This window comes from Phoxinus phoxinus, assembly GCF_949152265.1.
Source record: "Phoxinus phoxinus genome assembly, chromosome: 12".
NCBI classification, from domain to species: Eukaryota; Metazoa; Chordata; class Actinopteri; order Cypriniformes; family Leuciscidae; genus Phoxinus; species Phoxinus phoxinus.
Genome location: NC_136887.1, coordinates 1,858,435 through 1,871,280, shown reverse-complemented (window position 1 = coordinate 1,871,280; position 12,846 = coordinate 1,858,435).

Here is a 12,846-nt window from a genome sequence, read left to right as displayed (position 1 = left end):
CTGACTCTATACACTATAACCCTGCTGTCTGCCTCTCCATACACTATAACCCTGCTGTCTGACTCTATACACTATAACCCTGCTGTCTGACTCTATACACTATAACCCTGCTGTCTGCCTCTATACACTATAACCCTGCTGTCTGCCTCTATACACTATAACCCTGCTGTCTGCCTCTATACACTATAACCTTGCTGTCTGACTCTCCATACACTATAACCCTGCTGTCTGACTCTATACACTATAACCCTGCTGTCTGCCTCTATACACTATAACCCTGCTGTCTGCCTCTCTATACACTATAACCCTGCTGTCTGCCTCTATACACTATAACCCTGCTGTCTGCCTCTATACACTATAACCCTGCTGTCTGACTCTATACACTATAACCCTGCTGTCTGCCTCTGTACACTATAACCCTGCTGTCTGACTCTATACACTATAACCCTGCTGTCTGACTCTCCATACACTATAACCCTGCTGTCTGCCTCTATACACTATAACCCTGCTGTCTGACTCTATACACTATAACCCTGCTGTCTGACTCTCCATACACTATAACCCTGCTGTCTGACTCTATACACTATAACCCTGCTGTCTGCCTCTATACACTATAACCCTGCTGTCTGACTCTATACACTATAACCCTGCTGTCTGCCTCTCCAAACACTATAACCCTGCTGTCTGCCTCTCCATACACTATAACCCTGCTGTCTGCCTCCATACACTATAACCCTGCTGTCTGACTCTATACACTATAACCCTGCTGTCTGCCTCTATACACTATAACCCTGCTGTCTGACTCTATACACTATAACCCTGCTGTCTGACTCTCCATACACTATAACCCTGCTGTCTGCCTCTATACACTATAACCCTGCTGTCTGACTCTATACACTATAACCCTGCTGTCTGACTCTCCATACACTATAACCCTGCTGTCTGACTCTATACACTATAACCCTGCTGTCTGCCTCTATACACTATAACCCTGCTGTCTGACTCTATACACTATAACCCTGCTGTCTGCCTCTCCATACACTATAACCCTGCTGTCTGCCTCTCCAAACACTATAACCCTGCTGTCTGACTCTATACACTATAACCCTGCTGTCTGCCTCTCCATACACTATAACCCTGCTGTCTGACTCTATACACTATAACCCTGCTGTCTGACTCTATACACTATAACCCTGCTGTCTGCCTCTATACACTATAACCCTGCTGTCTGCCTCTATACACTATAACCCTGCTGTCTGCCTCTATACACTATAACCCTGCTGTCTGCCTCTCCATACACTATAACCCTGCTGTCTGACTCTATACACTATAACCCTGCTGTCTGCCTCTATACACTATATCCCTGCTGTCTGCCTCTATACACTATAACCCTGCTGTCTGCCTCTATACACTATAACCCTGCTGTCTGCCTCTATACACTATAACCCTTTTGTCTGACTCTATACACTATAACCCTGCTGTCTGACTCTTTACACTATAACCCTGCTGTCTGACTCTATACACTATAACCCTGCTGTCTGCCTCTATACACTATAACCCTGCTGTCTGCCTCTATACACTATAACCCTGCTGTCTGCCTCTATACACTATAACCCTGCTGTCTGACTCTATACACTATAACCCTGCTGTCTGACTCTCCATACACTATAACCCTGCTGTCTGCCTCTCCATACACTATAACCCTGCTGTCTGCCTCTATATACTATAACCCTGCTGTCTGCCTCTCCATACACTATAACCCTGCTGTCTGACTCTATACACTATAACCCTGCTGTCTGCCTCTATACACTATAACCCTGCTGTCTGCCTCTCCATACACTATAACCCTGCTGTCTGACTCCATACACTATAAACCTGCTGTCTGCCTCTATACACTATAACCCTGCTGTCTGACTCTATACACTATAACCCTGCTGTCTGACTCTCCATACACTATAACCCTGCTGTCTGACTATACACTATAACCCTGCTGTCTGACTCTATACACTATAACCCTGCTGTCTGCCTCTATACACTATAACCCTGCTGTCTGCCTCTATACACTATAACCCTGCTGTCTCACTCTATACACTATAACCCTGCTGTCTGACTCTATACACTATAACCCTGCTGTCTGACTCTCCATACACTATAACCCTGCTGTCTGACTCTATACACTATAACCCTGCTGTCTGACTCTATACACTATAACCCTGCTGTCTGCCTCTATACACTATAACCCTGCTGTCTGCCTCTATACACTATAACCCTGCTGTCTGACTCTATACACTATAACCCTGCTGTCTGCCTCTATACACTATAACCCTGCTGTCTGCCTCTATACACTATAACCCTGCTGTCTGCCTCTATACACTATAACCCTGCTGTCTGCCTCTATACACTATAACCCTGCTGTCTGCCTCTATACACTATAACCCTGCTGTCTGACTCTCCATACACTATAACCCTGCTGTCTGACTCTCCATACACTATAACCCTGCTGTCTGCCTCTCCATACACTATAACCCTGCTGTCTACCTCCATACACTATAACCCTGCTGTCTGCCTCTATACACTATAACCCTGCTGTCTGACTCTATACACTATAACCCTGCTGTCTGCCTCTATACACTATAACCCTGCTGTCTGCCTCTATACACTATAACCCTGCTGTCTGCCTCTATACACTATAACCCTGCTGTCTGCCTCTATACACTATAACCCTGCTGTCTGCCTCTATACACTATAACCCTGCTGTCTGACTCTCCATACACTATAACCCTGCTGTCTGACTCTCCATACACTATAACCCTGCTGTCTGACTCTCCATACACTATAACCCTGCTGTCTACCTCCATACACTATAACCCTGCTGTCTGCCTCTATACACTATAACCCTGCTGTCTCTCTCCATACACTATAACCCTGCTGTCTACCTCTATACACTATAACCCTGCTGTCTACCTCTATACACTATAACCCTGCTGTCTACCTCTATACACTATAACCCTGCTGTCTGCCTCTATACACTATAACCCTGCTGTCTCTCTCCATACACTATAACCCTGCTGTCTGCCTCTATACACTATAACCCTGCGGTCTGACTCTCCATACACTATAACCCTGCTGTCTGACTCTCCATACACTATAACCCTGCTGTCTGACTCTCCATACACTATAACCCTGCTGTCTACCTCCATACACTATAACCCTGCTGTCTGCCTCTATACACTATAACCCTGCTGTCTCTCTCCATACACTATAACCCTGCTGTCTACCTCTATACACTATAACCCTGCTGTCTACCTCTATACACTATAACCCTGCTGTCTACCTCTATACACTATAACCCTGCTGTCTGCCTCTATACACTATAACCCTGCTGTCTCTCTCCATACACTATAACCCTGCTGTCTACCTCTATACACTATAACCCTGCGGTCTGCCTCTATACACTATAACCCTGCTGTCTGACTCTCCATACACTATAACCCTGCTGTCTGACTCTCCATACACTATAACCCTGCTGTCTGACTCTCCATACACTATAACCCTGCTGTCTACCTCCATACACTATAACCCTGCTGTCTGCCTCTATACACTATAACCCTGCTGTCTCTCTCCATACACTATAACCCTGCTGTCTACCTCTATACACTATAACCCTGCTGTCTACCTCTATACACTATAACCCTGCTGTCTACCTCTATACACTATAACCCTGCTGTCTGCCTCTATACACTATAACCCTGCTGTCTCTCTCCATACACTATAACCCTGCTGTCTACCTCTATACACTATAACCCTGCGGTCTGACAGATCCTCAGCTCAGAACAGTTCACAGCAGGAACACACATCAAGTGCCTTTACCAGTGTCTTTAAAAACACTATGAGAATATGGCATGGGCTTCTCTGTCTCATCTCCCCCCTCTCCTTTTCCAGTGCTATCTGTCTGCCGGTCAAAAATCAATAATTATATGAATAGCACATAACATTCTCTGTCACACTGAAGGTCTAAAGGGCCTCACACTAGATTTTGAACTTGGACAATAAATTGATGCATTGCAATTCATGGATCGATTCCATTTATTTCTGAATGCATCACATTTTTTTCTCGAATTGATTCTGAGATTAGTTTTTAACAGCAGATTGTGCTCTAGGCTAGTTTTTAACCGCACGCTCTAATGCTCACGAAGAACAACACTTGGCTGTTGTACTTGCACCTCAGAATGCTTTTATGACGCGAGATTAATGTAACCATCCCACTGCAAACAACCTTTTCGAACTTTGTGAATGATTATGAAAGATTCAAGTGGTGTGTGTAAAGCATTGGAGGCCAGCAGATTACGGCTGTTTCTAGAGCACGCAGCGCCATCTGCTGTTAGAAACTAATCTCAGAAACGATTCAAGAGAGAATCGCGATGCATTCGGAAAAAATTGGAATCAATCCAGAATCATTTCTCGATTCATGATGCATCGATTTATTGTTATTTTCCTTTGAGTTTTCAGTGTACAGATGACATCATTGTCAAAACGATCCACATTCACACAGATCCACGAAAACGAATACAAACACTGTATTCTGCTGCCAGGCCAGTAGATGGCGATGAAACACTATAGACTGAACACGTAATACGCATGTGCATGACGTCATCGTCTTCAGAGTTTCGCGTTTCTGTTGTTTACATGAAGACGTTTTTAAAAACTTGCACTTTGAAACCCGTTTTCAAAAGTTTGTGTTTTCAAGCACCCAAAACGCTGTTGTGTAAATGAACGGCCAAAACGCTTAAGTTTTACGTTTTTAGTTGAAAACGGTGTCGTGTGAACAGACAGTATCGATCTTCTGCTGGTCACGTGATGTAACACTCAAACTGTGTGAGGATGAGAGTGTTTAACAATGATGAGACAGACAACAGAAATAAGATGAATAAATAAAGTGCATTTACAATATTCACAAGGAACTTAAAACAACACAATAAAACTAGAATAGCTTAGGCTGTTAAAAGTGTGGAGTCCGTTTGCTCCATACCCTAAATCAGTCCATAAGAACCATGGTGTATTGCTAGTCCCAAAGTGAATGGGTCTCATTCATGAAACACGAGCAGAACGAATTTTTGTGTAACTCGTGTGTAAAGTGGTTCTGGCGTAAATTTTCGGATTCACTAAAATGTTGGTATTTTCCAAATGTTAGTTGGTACGAAAGAAATCTGCACCTGCTCCCAGCCTTGCGTAAATAGTGCGTTTAACTTCCGAACGTTTTGCTCATTAATAAGGCTGCATTTTAATTCACCTAATCGGGTACATTTACACACAGCATTTTGAAAAAATATTATTATAGCAATACATATGGTTTTTCTTTTTACTTTTATTATGAGAGCCAGTAATAGCATCTGCAAACAGTACACTTTAATACAATAATTAATTGCTTTCAATAGGGCTGGGCTATATTTTTTCGAAGGGAACTAATTAGTTTTTTGCAGTCGCTTCCATTTTCTTTTCACTTCTGGGACTGTTCGATTAACAGATGAAACTCCAGTAACTGCGTCTGTAATATGCTGCCAAGCTTCCTTTTTTTAGGACCTGATACGCCACTATAGGCTACGCTTGAAAATAAAATGTGGCGTTTTTAATGAACATCTGATAATAAAACTTCAATTTGTGCATGTGAGAAATTGTTCTTTTTCATTCGCTTTTGAGAAGACATGTTGAAATCCTTCGTTTGGTGTCATAATATGATGCCCATATATACACGGGTTTCTGTGCAACGTCATCACACAGATGCGCGCGCATCTAAGAGGCAGAAAGCAACACTCTTTACGGCTATATCTAGCAGAAGCAGAGATAACGCGGAGCTGTTGTGCTGTAAACAAACCTAAATAGAGTATGTATTTGCAAACTTAGTTGGACAATTTCATACTAGTCAACTAACGTTTTACATAATGTTATATTAATATGCAAATGAAACACAAGCAAACAGATCCAACTCTGAAATTGCAGTTTATTATTGAGTCAACAAGAATTTACAAACAATGCGAAATCTACGTTAATTATAATTGAAGTCTTTTACAGAACTCGACATAACATATAGCGGTCTTGCCTCTAGGATGCGCGCGCATCCGGTATTGTTTGTATACAAGAAACCTGTATATAGTTGTCAGTCGGATTTAATGGGCGGGATTTATGGTAATTGAGAATGAGCGTGCACGCGCGTCCCATTTACGACTGATTGGAATTCATAACACACACACACACGTTTCACTATCACATCTGACGTTTACAAAGTATTTGTGAATCAGGAGAAGAGTTTTCGGGAAGGTCTCTTTACGCGCCAATCACTCACATATTTACTTGTATATTTACGAATGTTTCATGAATGAGGCCCATTGTGAGTAATGTCCACCGGTGTATATAAAGTCCACAGAAGTGATAATCCAAACTGTGCTGGAAAGGAAAGCCCACAAAGGTAACTCCGCATCCAGTTTGCTGGCGATCACGCTTTGGTCGTAGTGTCACAAGTATGTTTGCTTCTTCTTCTTCTTCTTCTTCTTCTTCTTCTTCTTCTTCTTCTTCTTCTTCTTCTTCTTCTTCTTCTTCGTTACGTTTAATGGCGGGTGGCAACCAGCATTATGGAACCATGTTTGCATGCCATGCTGCCTCCTTTATGCTGTCTATTTCCTGTCATGTGATCACTCAAATGACAGGCAGACCTATAAACATTTAAAGACATACAGACATAAAACAGATAAGAGAAAAAACATTGACAACATGTAAACCTAATTAAACCATTAAAACTCTAATAAAGTCAGTTAGTTGGATTATTGTCTGATGGCCAGGACTGCACATGAATGAGTGATGCCCATTTTCTGATCTCACAATACCTCTTGATGAAAACTGTACAGTAATTAAGTGTAGCTGGAAGCATGATAATAGCAGACTTGATGATGGTGTTTAGACATTATGTGGTTTTCCTTCCAGATTGCTAGTTTATGAAAATGGTCTTGAGATCACCATGGCAACAGGTTGGGTCTGTTTCTGAGGGTTTGCTTTGGTGCTGTTGGGTAATTTTAGGAATCCGCTCTGATTGGACACTGATGGCTTTGAAGCTAGTTCAGAAGTTAAGGACTTATCTTTCCAACATCAGCTGTCAACTGTGAGAAGTTGTCCAAGGCCTCGGCAGTGAGATCATGCTGTGATGTGAGGATTTGTGTGGAATAGATCAGTGAGAGGCGGGCGTTTCCGTTCTGTTTCTGTGTCAAGTATCGCACCTTACAGACAAAGTTTGAGTAATTCGTATCGGGGGCTTGTTTTTTTCATGATAATGACTTTACATCCTCCAGTTTGTTATATGGCTACTGAATAAATAAATGGAGATGAAGTTGAAGTGATTGTATAATATGAGAAGAGAGAGAGTGCGGAGGGATACGAGAGATGAAACTAGTGGTCATTATACAAAAATAACACTCAGTGCCTCGAGTCATAATCAAGTATTCAGAACCATGTAATAATCTTTAATAAAAAATAAAAAAAGTATTCTCTTTAATGTATGGGGAACTTCTAAGAAAATTAGCTTAATTTTTTTACAAAACATTCTGTATACATGCTACAGTAAAAACCTGTTAACTATAAGTGGTCTTACTATATATAGTAAAAATTGTCAAATCATTGTAACACTAAGTTTAATATCGCATTGTCATAATAAGAAAAAATGTTTTGCAAGTAACAAAAACTATAAACTACTACATAATTAATGGTGAAACAGTAGATAAGCGATGCAAACGAGAGAACAGGCATAGAAACTTCTCCGGTTACTTAACTGTAACCTTGTTCCCTGAGAAAGCGGAACGAGATGCTGCGCTGCTTAGCGCATTGGGAACGTCTTTAATCGTGACCTGCTGTGAATATAGTGTGTAAACACGTCGATGAAATCGACCGGAAGTAATATAGCCTCGGTCGGTGACGTCAACGGCGCGCACCCGCGACGCGAGGCTATAATTAGATGAGCCGCAGGTGCATCGTCAGGATATTTTGTCTGAAGAGCAGTCCTGGGACATCATCAGCACGGCAAAGTAGCGCAGCATCTCGTTCCGCTTTCTCAGGGAACAAGGTTACAGTTAAGTAACCGGAGAAGTTCCCTTTCGAAAGCTACAATCGATGCTGCGCTGCTTAGCGCATTGGGAACGAGAATACCCACGCCGCCGTGCTTGAAGGTGTCTGGACTCCCTACGGCTGTGTAGGTGTGCTCACAAGAAACGTAGGAAAGCCCTAGACATTAGCTTGCGATGTCGACTCAAGGACGTGAGAGCCCGGAGTGGTATGAACATCCAAACTATAAAATCTTATGAATGTGTGCGGAGAGGACCAGCCTGCCGCATCACAAACAAACTGCAAGGGGGCACCTCTTGCCAAGGCAGCAGAGGAGGCGACCCCTCTGGTGGAGTGAGCCCTTAGACCCGTTGGCGAAGCTTGGCCGCGCGCCTCATAGGCAAGAGCAATAGCATCCCTGACCCAATGTGACATGGTCTGTTTAGTGGCGGCAGCACCTCTGTTGCTGCCCCCATAACAAACGAATAGTTGCTCTGACTTACGCCACTGGCTAGTGCGGTGGACGTAGGCCTGAAGGGCACGGACTGGACACAGTCTGTGAGATCTCTCCCGCTCCAGCGTTGTGAACGGTGGAAGGCAGAAGGCCTCTAGAGTGACCGGATGTACAGCCGAGAATGGTACCTTAGGCAGGTAATCAGGATGAGGATGCAAAATCACTTTCACCATTCCTGGGGCAAAGTCTAAGCAGGGTGGCGATATTGACAGAGCCTGCATGTGCCGATTCTTTTTAGAGAGGTTATAGCCATAAGAAAAAAATATCTTTATGGTCAGAAGTTTATCAGACGCTGACTCTAGAGGTTAAAAAGGGGGTCTCAACCAGACCCTCTAGGACTATTGCTAAGTCCCACGAAGGGATCTTTGGTTCTTACGGGAGGCCTCAGTCATCTGGCCCCAATATTGAAGCGAGCGAGCAGAGGATGTCTCCCGAGTGGCACCCCGTCAACCAAGGCGTGGCAAGCCAAAGAGCGACCACATAAACCTTGAGAGTGGCGGGGCATGTACCTGTTGATAATTTTTCCTGCAGGAAATCCAGAACTGAAGCAATCTGGCAGTTGACCGGATCTGCATTATGTACAACACACCACCTTTCAAAGACACCCCATTTGTTGGCATAACTCTTTCTAGTGGAGGGAGTCCTAACACTTAGAATGGTCCCAATAACGGCAGGCGAAAGCCCAGTGTCCCTCAGTTGGTACCCATCAGGGGCCAAACATGAAGATTCCACAGGTTGGGCCTGGGATGGAATATCGTACCCTCCGCCTGAGAAGATCCCTCCTCTCCAGAATCGCCCATGGCGAGCCGTTGAGGAGAGAAATATCTCCAAGAACCATACTCTGTTCGGCCAACGCAGCGCTATCAGTAAGAGGCAAGACCCTTGCTGGCGAACTCTGGCTAGAACTCCTGGGAGCAGAGCCACTGGAGGAAACGCATACAGGCGCATTTTGGGCCATGTGTGCGCAATCGCATCCAGACCCAGGGGGCTGGGTGACTCAGAGAGAAGAGGAGACATTGCGCTGTCCGCTGGGCGGCGAAGAGGTCCACCTCCGCTTCATAAAATCTGATCCAGATCTGTTTTACTACATCTGGGTGGAATTTCCACTCCCCCATTGGTAATTTCTGTCCGGACAGTAAATTTGCTCCCACATTCAGATGCCCTGGAAATGTACACTGCCCTGAGTGACAGGAACTTTTCCTGGGCCCAGAGAAAATCTGCCTCACTATTCTGTACAGATTGCGTGAGTGTAGACCTCCCTGGTGATTTAAGTAAGAGGCTGCTGCTCTAGCACTAGGACATGACAGCCTCTCAACTGAGGGAGAAAGTATTTCAGGGCCAGAAATACATATTTCATCAACTTGAGGCAATTGATTTGCTAGTCAAGATGATGCCTCCCCAAACCCTTGGGCTGGACGATCACTTAAGACCGCTACCCAGCCCGACAGGCAGGCGTCTGTCGTTAGCATTATGCGACGAGAAGACGCACCAAGAGTGGGACCCAAGGTGAGGAACCGGGGTCTGAACCACGTAGAAAGGGAACGAAGCTACAGCGCGTAACCCTTACCATAAACATGGATTTTAGAAAGTACACGAAGCGTTCAGCGCGTGACTTACCATAAACATGGATTTTTAGAAAGGACACAAAGCACCCAATGCGTGCTCTTGCCTCTATTTGCCCTTGGGGAATTTGAGCCACAAATGAAGTGGTCTCATGTGCAAAAGGCCCAGAGGGATCCCTGTGGACGCAGCTGCCATGAGACCTATCCTGACCTAGCCAGATGTTGCTTTAGGGTGTTAAAAAATGGTCTTGACAAGCGGGGGACAGTTGTGCCCCCGATGGTGACAGAGTCCCATTTAAACCCCAAGCACGTTGGAGAGTGAACGCTCTTCTTAGCGTTGCAACTCAACCCCATAGAGAGAAGCGTGGATCGATATTGATGTCGAAAGCGCAAGCTCCTGAGACTGTGCCAGTATCAGTCAATCGTCTATGTAACATGGCTAGGTCGAATGGAAGAACCCGATATTGGTAGGCTTCGCCCCCAAAAGCAAACCTCGGGAACTTCCTGTGTTGTGGCAATATTTCTATGTGAAAATATGCGTCTTTAAGATCGACCGTGAAGATCCAATCATGATGTTGAATTTGCAACACGATCTACTTGATAGTTAGCATCTTGAACTTGAGCGTTCTGACGGAACGGTTCAAGCCTCAAAGGTCTAAAAACAGACGCAGTCCCCCATTTCTTTCTTGTGACAGCAGATGCGCCTACTTCTGTTTTATGGTAGTGGGAACACACCGTTAAAACGAGGAGGGCAACATATTCCTTTTACTGTCTTTAGGACACAAAAAGAGATACTCGGCAGTAGCTTTCACACTGCCAAAGTCTCTTAAAGGGTACCAAATTTAATAATTCAAATTGGGGGAATGTTAAATGTTCTGTGTCCTGGGCGATAACAGGAAACAACAGAACCTTCAACATTTCGCTGGACACCGCTACCCCCTGAATCACCAAAGGTGGCAGGGATGTAACAGTGGTTTCGTGAGGGTGTCAGGTAGGAGCTGATTGATGTATTTTACATGCCCTATCCCGGAGGGGCACACCCCCACAGACCTGGGACAAAAAACTCAGGATTTCTGTCTCTGGTATATTATGAGGCTGCTGAGCGCGACAAACCGGTCCCCAGTCATTACGAGGGGGAACGCAACTCGCCACACTCTGCTTTTGAGCCCTCTTTTTTTTAAATCAGATCAGCCTGGTACGTCTGCAACACTGCCATAGTGTGCAGAGCAGCACCAGTCTGACCCCCACCAGCGTGGATGACATTATACACGGCTTGGTGGGGAGTGCTGACTCCTTAAATGACGATGAGCCACAGAGAAGAGATAGCCAGCGAGCGTCTCTTCGGACTGGCGCATCATCGTATGCACATGCCCCCATGATAGTCTAATAAATTGACGTCAAGGGCACAAAGAATAAGGTTTTCCCCATGCACGAGTTAACGTCATGGAGATCCTCAAGGAGGACAGTCTAGCTGTAATCTGGCCACTGCACGAGTCACCAACTCGAGTAACCTCTCACACGCTTTATCATAACGAGAGAAGTGCTCGGAGTCGGTACTCTCAAAGTCCATCATAATATATATATTTTTTAGATGGCTTTTACAATATTTAATCTCTCAGAATTAAATGTGGCCAAAGAACAGCCAGACAATAAATTATTACAAGCATTTGATATATTGCATTGAATATCTGATTTCTCATCATCATTCAATTCATCAGCAATAAATACAGCCAAATATCAATCAGACACGGTCTGGATGACAGGCTGTATTTAAATCTTTCATAAGATCAGCCTGGTATGCCTGTAGTGTACAGCGCGGTACCAGCCTGACCCGCTGAAAATGCATGTGATAATACGATCCCAGGGGAGAGAAAGCTCGCGCGCGTCTCTCCAATCTGAGACAGCATCATATAATCGCGTGCCTTTGCACCTGCGATAGTCGAATTGGTCGACGTCGAGGGCACAAAGACACGTCATGTATAAATATATATATTATATTTACATCTTTATTTATAATCTTTGAGTGTCTTTTTGTTGTGATCAGTGTAGTCTGGCCACTGCACGAACGATCGCCCCGAGCAGTTCTCCTTTTATTATCACGGGAGGAACGCTCGTAGGCGGCAAACTCACGAGATTAAATGTCCTCTGCCCGAGCCGAAGAAGCGCCGAGGCACGCTTCGGTAGTCAGGCAAAAGGACATCGCGATCTGGAGAGAGAGCGAGCGAAAAGGACGCACCCGTCTCTCGCTTCTCAGCCAGATCGACACGCGAGCCCCACAATCGCATTGTGGGTGCCACCCCTTTGAAATAAGCAAAGCGAACGCGAAGCACTTTAACTGTGAACATTCCACTGTGCTCGAATTCACCATGCTCAAACGCAAGGGCAGCATGCTCTTTTCCAAACAAACAAAGCAGTAAGCTTGTGTATCCAGTTCTGACATAGGACGAGAACATGGAGGGACACAGCGCTTACTCCGTCGACACATTTCTCTTTCTCCTTTTTAGATCGTAGAGAGATGAGAAAGAGAAAATCTGCACACTGTCAGTGATAAACTAAATAACTCCTAACAAAGATCTGTAGTAGATAGAGAGGAGATAAATGCTTGCACACCAAACACAGAGAGATCTCTGAAGACAAAAGACCTGACGATGCACCTGCGGCTCATCTAATTATAGCCTCGCGTCGCGG